This window comes from Ictalurus punctatus, chromosome 4, assembly GCF_001660625.3.
Source record: "Ictalurus punctatus breed USDA103 chromosome 4, Coco_2.0, whole genome shotgun sequence".
NCBI classification, from domain to species: domain Eukaryota; kingdom Metazoa; phylum Chordata; class Actinopteri; order Siluriformes; family Ictaluridae; genus Ictalurus; species Ictalurus punctatus.
Window position 1 is genome coordinate 4,262,501 of NC_071284.1, and position 8,289 is coordinate 4,270,789.

Sequence of the window (8,289 nt, forward strand, 5' to 3'; positions counted from 1 at the left end):
ATCAAATAATTGCAAACACAACACAGGTTTATCAAAAAAAAAAAAAAATCTTTGTTACAATTATTCGAACCCCCACGAATTCATATGTGAAAAATATATTTGAAGTATATTCCCATTGATGTTTTACATTTTTAGTACACCTGGGTGACTAGGAGCAGGAAATTGTTCAACCATGACATAAATTAATTGTTGCCATATGGCAACACTGTGCGGTGAAGGGATACGCTCCGAGCACGGTGGTGTAAAATTCCTTAGCGTCGCTTCCTTAAAATTTCATTGAAATTTAATAGACATCTGTATGGAATATTAATTCCAATTTTCTATTCAAGGTGGATGGTCTCCAATCTGCTTATCTTTTTTTTCTCTTTTTTTTCCCTTATGGTATTTTTGTTTCCTACATATGGACAACACGTTTACTTTTTAGTTTATGTGACATGCTCAAATTTATATGACATGCAATTTTAAGTAATGAAAACTGATAATAAAGAATCTGGATTTTTTTTTTTCTTACATACCGAAACATACAAAAGATGTTCTCTTGATGAAACCACTTCAGTGACAAGAAGAGGTAGGGTTCAGCACTTTTTTTTTCCCTGAGAGTATATTCTGTCTGCCGTAGATGTCTACTTATTTGAGATTGCAGGATCAAACACTGTTAAGTTAATTTTTTTGTTGATGGTAAATGAATGAGGGTTTAACCTTCTCCAGCAGCTGTCACTGGGTGAGGATGACTGACAGATGGAGAGAGAATGCCAGAAACAGATGGCATTGATATTCATGAAGCTTCCACAAAGAGGACTGACAGTACTCCGGTTTATTTTAGAGTCTAAGGCTTTATGAACATGCATATTGTCTGAGGTGGAAGGTTATTCATGAACGTTTTGGAAGAATGAAGGTCACTCTTGACCATTTCCATCCACACTCGGATCTAATTCCTGCAACTCACACCATGAGGCAAGGACAAAACAAATTATTTTGTTGTTAGTGTTTGAAAACTCTCAGTCATGTTGATGTTTCTTGTGGGTTTATTGCAGCTTTTTCTGCTTCAATAGGTGACACTGTGACCTTTCCACGAAACAAAAAAAAAACAGCTAATAAAAACCATTCATCCCGTAAAAAGCAAGGGACTGAATAAATGAAAAACAAATGAATAAGAGATCACTGAGACCACCATGAGTCATCTGGTATTTGGCAACTAATGAATCCCAGAATTCTCTCTGGCTGCCAACCTGTGGGTCTCCTGGAGCAAGCTGGCATTTCTTTCAGCGTCCGTTTCCTAGATTAGCACCACAGCAGAAATGTGTCACAGTACAAAAGGGCAAAGAAATTGTGAAACTGTTAATTATTACTTGGTTTTGACACAATGGACAAAAAAAAAAAAAAAAAAAAAAAAGTCATACAGCGCTATTGTCCTCTACTGAGTGTCACCATCATTGTGGAGGAATGTTGTGTTGTGACTTTGTGTTGTCGTACTATGCAACCCATTAACATTTGTGGGAAGTGATGACAATAATGCAAACATTTTTTCACAATACCATGGCAAATGTTAGCACTCACAAACTAAAAACTAGGCAAGAAAACACAATTGGTTATATGTACAGTGCTGTGGAAAAAGTATTTGACTTCTTCTGTTTTTGTGTGTATCTCATAATAAATAGTTTTAGATCTTTAAACAAAATGCAGCAGAAAACAATGGCAACCTGAGTAAACACACAATACAGTTATTCAATTGTAGATATTTATTGAAGCAAAAAAGTTATCCAATACAAACTGGGCCTGTGTGAAAATGTATTTGCCCCCTTAGTTATTAATTCCCCAAAATATATGAAACCGCATTCATAGGGGGTCTCAGATGGTCTAGACACAACCAGGCCTGATTTCTGCTGAACTTGATCAAACCACTTAAATAGAACTTCTTCAACAGCATGAAGTTGTTAAAAGGTCTTACTCAGTAACGCACTATACCAAAGTTCTAAGAAATTCCAGAAATGATGAGGAAGAAGGTGATAGAAATACATCAGTCTGGGACGGGTTACAAAGCTATTTCAAAGGTTCTGGGACTCCAAAGAACTACAGTGAGAGCCGTTATCTCAAATGGAAAAACTCGGCACAGTAGTGAATCTTCCCAGAAGTGGCCGACCTTCCAAAATTCCTCCAAGAGCACAGCGACGACTCATCCAGGAAGTCACAAAAGAGCCAGAGACAACATCAAAGGACCTACAGGCCTCTCTTGCATCAGTAAAGGTCACTGTTCATCACTCCATTATCAGAAAGACACTGGGCAAAAATGGCATCCATGGAAGAGAGGCGAGGTGAAAACCATTTCTAAACCAGAAGAACATTAAGGCTCATCACTTGGCAAAACACACCCTGATGATCCTCAAACCTTTTGGGAGAATGTTCGGTGGACTGATGAGTCAAATGTGGAACTGTTTGGAAGACAGGGCTCCCGATACATCTGGTGTAAACCAAGCACATAATTCCACACAAAGAACATCATCCCTTCGGTCAAGCATGGTGGTGGTAGTGTGATGATGTGGGGATGCTTCACTGCTTCAGAGCCTAGGCAATAATTGAGGGAAACATGAATTCTCCTATCTACCAGAAAATCCTAAAGGAGGATGTCCGGCCTACAGTCAATAAGTTGAAACTCAAACGCTACTGGATTATGCAGCAAGACAATGATCCAAAGCGTAGGAGTAAGTCCACCTGTGAATGACTCAAAAAAAAGCTAAATTTAAGTTTTGGAGTGGCCTAGTCAAAATCCTGACTTGAACCAATTGAGATGTTGTGGCAGGACCTTAAACGGGCAGTTCATGCTTGAAAACTTTCCAATGTAGCTGAACTAAAGCAGTTCTACAAAGAAGACTGCGCCAAAATTCCACCACAGCGCAGTGAAAGACTGATCTCCCGTCAGCATTTGGTTGCAGTTATTGCTGCTAAAGGTGTCACCACCAGATTTCAAGTTTAAGTGGGCAATTAGTTTTTCACATGGGTGATTTGTTTTAGATAACTTTATTTGCTTAATTAAAAAAATTAATAATAATAGGTATGTATTGTGTGTTTACTCAGGTTGTGTTTCGTTTGCATTTGATTCTTATTTAGCATGAGATATACACAAAAACAGACGAGATCAAATACTTTTTCACAGCACTGTACATAGACCTACATGCTGTATAAATGCCCTAGTAATGCTACTACATCAAACACACTCATACCAGCAACACACACACTACCATGTCAGTGTCACTGCTGTGCCAAGAACCAAATAATATCAGGACAGAGAGGTCCTATGGTGCTCTATTTCCACTGACAGACGGGTAGAGGGAACTAACACACTGTACATAGCAGCAGATGGGCTACAATCACTAATTATATATCTATAAAGTGACCTATGTGGTGGGTTCGCCTTGTACAACAGTGTTGTTGAAATCTGACTGGTCACATGGTGTTGATTAATTGTTTCTATCATGTTTATCATAACAACAGGGACCTGTATATAGCAGACACTATAAATACATTTATTTATTTATTTATTTTAAATGTTGATAAGGCGTATTTTATTCTGAGGAGGTTTTTAGGAATAATGTAGCATTTTTTGTAAGGAGTCTCCAGTGTCACTAATGTTACATTTTCCACCACAGGATATTTTCAAGAGAGAGAGAAAGAGAGCAACTGTAACATTAAATGTAACTATGAAGAGTTAAAAAGCACAATGTTTTCATTAACTAATTATACACTGCAGTTGGTGGCAATCGTTGTGGTATAAGTGCAATGCTGTTGCCAACATACAATACAGAAAATACTGATATGTAACGTTTGTTTAACCTATTTCTTTATTTGTTTATGTATATATTATTATTATGTTAGCTGTTGTGGCTGTATTTGCAGTTAAAAGAATCCTGAAAGTACTACAGCACCCTCAGAAGCCCTACTTCCTCTGTCCTTGTAGCCTATAACCTGGTACTGGTCATGGAAATCGTCACGCAACCTGGCCAAAGAACGAACCAAAAAAGCAAGCAAAGGGACAAACATAGCTTGGCATGAACAAGGCTGGAATGGTTAGCAAGACGTGGTAATGAATAAAAATTCTCCGCATGTGAACGCATTAAAATTGGTGACCTTTACTGGAGGGAAGTGGTTGTGCCATGGGTTTGGTGTTACGACTGTAACGGCAGACAGGTTTGATTAGCTTTCCATACCATTTCCATAAAATTATGGCACTATAGAAAAAAATGGAGCTGACACTTATTATCTACCCAACAGCGCAATCGGTCATTGGACGCCACCCGCGGATTAGCAACTACCGTGATTTTACACATTTAAAATTGATTTCTTTGGGCGTAGGCAAAAAAAAAACACACGCACACATACACACACAAAAGAATGGACCTAATGTTATTTTGTTGATGCCATTAGCAGCGCCTTGTGAGAGCATAATAAATAAAGAATAATTATACAAATGAAATGACAGGTATACCAGGGAATTAACAAGGGGCAGATCTCAGAGCCATTAGTCAGTGGAATGTGAAATGAAAGAGCTAAGTCAGATAACTAATTAATGTTGTGTTGGGAGCATGTGGCTCAGGCATGAATATGAATTATGTGTTGCTCCTGAGGCGTCACACTGACACTATTGCCTCTGATTGTCTGTAGACGACTAATGACCTGGTAAAAGCTGTGCAAGTGCACAGAAACAGAGACTTTTTAAATATTCTTTGGATCCCCAGATGGACAAATAGACCACTGTCTAACCTATTTGTCACTTGTATATATCTTGAATAATATTCAATAATAATATTCAAGATGTTGGAAGTCAATCATCTATTATCCTTTAATTACAAAGCAAATAAATAGTTCAGCAGAAAAAATAAATACTCATACACACACATATTCACACACCATTTGGAGTTCAAATCCCAGCACCAACATCTCCCACTGTTGGGCCCTTGAGCAAGGCCCTTAACCATCAACTGCTCAGTTGTATAATTGAGATATATGTAAGTCGCTCTGGATACGGGAATCTACCAATAAATCTATGTAAATGTAATGTAAATGTACTACGGACAATTTATAGATGCCAATCAATCTTTGGACTGGCGAAGGAAAACGGAGTACCCAGAGGAAACCCCTGAAACATGGGAAGAACATGCAAACTCCACACACACTGAGTCGCATACGATTGCATATTAAACACATAATAGTTTTTTTGTTTGTTTGTTTGTTTGTTTTTCTGTGAGGCACGACAACACACAGATGCCAAAAATCTCTATGCAGTACATCACTGGAAGTCTGGAGTGTGTGCTAGAGTCTGTTCTTCAGCATATTACGCAAAAAAAAAAAAAAAAAAAAAAAAAAAAAAAAAAGTTTATCTCTGTGGAGTTTAATAAGTTTGTTTACAGGTGAGAGGAGATATTATGGATGTGTAATGAAGAAGCCATTGTGTTACAACACCGTGACAGGCTGCTTGTGAAGTGTATTTTTTTCTGTGCTGTGATAAAATGGAAATGGGATGATTATGGCAAAGCCCGCTTGACAGCCCACTCTATGTTTAGCGTTTTTTTTTTTATTATTATTTATCTTTTTTGCTTTTGCTTTTGGCTGTGCAGTGTGTGAACACCATGCTGTTCGAATATTACGGCAATGACTCACAAACAATCTTCTTTTGCACACAGCCCACACACACGAGCACATAATTCTCCACAGCACACACTCACACATGAAAGGTAACACATAAAATGCATCATCACTTTCTCGTTGGTATTCAGGGCATCGTATAAAACTGCTTGATTACAAAACATGTGTAGCAGCCCGTAGAACGAAAGACCAATGCTCGGACCTATTCCGAATGAGTTGTGAGTTCATGTTCGGCATATACCGTAAACATATGTACACGCAACCCAAAGCTGATGATTTACGCTGATTGGGTATTGTGGGATGGGGTGGCATGATTGGAAAAAAAAAATACACAAGCACTTAATATAAGTACTTAAGCACACGATGGCTGTACGGAAAAGCGAGGGATGTTCATATCCTTTTCACTTTTTTTGTCCATTTCATGGAATAAATGTCACATCAAATGAACGAATGAGGTCTAAGGGACATATTTTGTCATTTTTCTATCTACATGCAGTACACTATATGGCCAAAGGTTTGTTCATATGTGCTTTTTGAACAACCCATTGCAGATTTCGTCCCCTTTTCCTGTTATAATAATCTCCACTCTTCCGGGGAGGCTTTCTACTAGATTTTTTTTTCACTAGATTGACACACGGGACCTTTTTACCTCTTAACCACATCAGTTTGTAAGTTGGGGGGCAAACGAGATAAACAAACACAGAGGACAGGGTGCCGGTGCTGTTGAATGAGTCATATGAGTGAGCAAATATGAGTAGAAAGTGAGTAGAAATAAATAAAAGCGTGTCAAATTTGGAGATATCCAGCGACGCACAATCCCAATTGAACTGTCACGTCACACAAGAAGCTCGAAATGTCCAACCGAATCAACCTTACGTTGAAATTCTTCAATATCCCTCATGAGGTTCATTCACATTGGGGAACTATACTCCAAATGGGCCAAAATGGCAAAAATATTAAGCTTTTAATAGTCTTAACAACAATGAATTGCTCAGAAAATGAACAAGAATTTTAAAAAGAACTGCACTCATGAGACCTCACGTGCGACCATTTGCCCGTTTACTTTCGCTGGAGTGAACTGGTTGGGAAAAGCTGCAGTAGAAACCGGGAAATTCACTTCTATGGTCGTCTCGTATGCAAAGTTAAAATCCTGATGATTAAAACGTTTGATGTAAAATTCTAACGAAGGCATGTCTGAGTGTACATTATTAAAATTAAGTAAAAATAATAGAAATAAATAAAATAAATTAATAGGTAAATTAAAGTGTAAATGAAAGGGTAAATGAAAAGGCAAATTAATATAAATAAATAAAATAAAAAGCTCTCTGGAAGGTTACCCAGAAGGCTTAGACATTTAAAGAAATCAAAGGGAAATGTTCTCCCATGCTAAGTTACTTTATCTATTTTTTAAAACATTTTTATTTTAAATTTTATGACCAATGATTGGTTTTTAAGACCATTAATAGCTTAATATTTTGCCATTTGGGGTTTGGACCATTTTAATTTGTATATACTACAATAGAGGCGCAATGCAGCTAAACAATTTCTTACATTTATATTTAATCCAATAAAATCGCATTACATTTTCTGTGACATTTTATCATGAGACTTATTTAGCTGATAAAAAAAAAAAAAAAAAAAAAAAAAAAAAAGAAGAAGATGGTTTTGAATAGTTTTGTGAGACTGAAAGCAGAAGCAGGCTGACAAGTATCGAGGGGTTGTGTGTTCCAGATATGTGAAGCATAAAAACAAAAGGGCGCTTCCCCAATTTTCTTGGGTTGTCCCCTCGGGATGTTGAGCGAGGAAACACTTGATGGTCTTAAAACTCAATTTGGAACAGCCTGTCGAGCATTTAGAGATATATAACTCTATAGCTATCGCTCCCTCGGTTGCTAGTGTAATAAATCTCAAGCCATCTGTGACTCCACCCTTTCTTATCCAGACTCTCGCTCTCTCTCCCCGTTCCCCCTAATGAATGAACTCTTTTGCTCTCCGTCTTTTTGTAATTAGGGAAAGGGAACGAGAGGAGTAATGAGCTAGTGAGAAAGAATGGCATGACCCAGAGCAGCGATATAAGTGCACACTAGGGAAGAAGGGAGGAATATCTGATAAAAGAGGAGAGGAGTAGACATGGAGTAGAGAGAGAGAAAGAGAGAGAGAGAGAGAGAGAGAGAGAGAGAGATTTCTCTCCCAGTTTAAGTCACGCTATGGTGCAGGGAATTTTGATAGGCATTTTAATGCTGGGCAATGACATTATTAATTAGTGCATGAGCGTGAAGGGTACTTAACACTTGGATAAAGACGTCGAATGATTGCAATGTGTAATGGCCACTGCGTTCAGCCCGGGAGGAATACTAATCACAGCCAAACTAAATCAATCAAACTGTGAACAATTGACCATCCATACAGTTAAAACTTTAAAGAGAAGGAGAAGGTGAAATCAAGAGCAATGGAGATTTGCAATGGAGAATTGCTCAGTCCATACAGGATTTTTTTTTTTGTGTGTGTGTGTGTGTGTGTGTGTGTGTGTGTGTGTGATTGTCGCGGCCAAAGAAAGCTTGATTTTGAGCTCGTTATGATGACGTCACATGGAGCGTCGTGATGACGTCACATGATGCATCTTGTTGCATTCACCGATTTTGAAAAACTGCA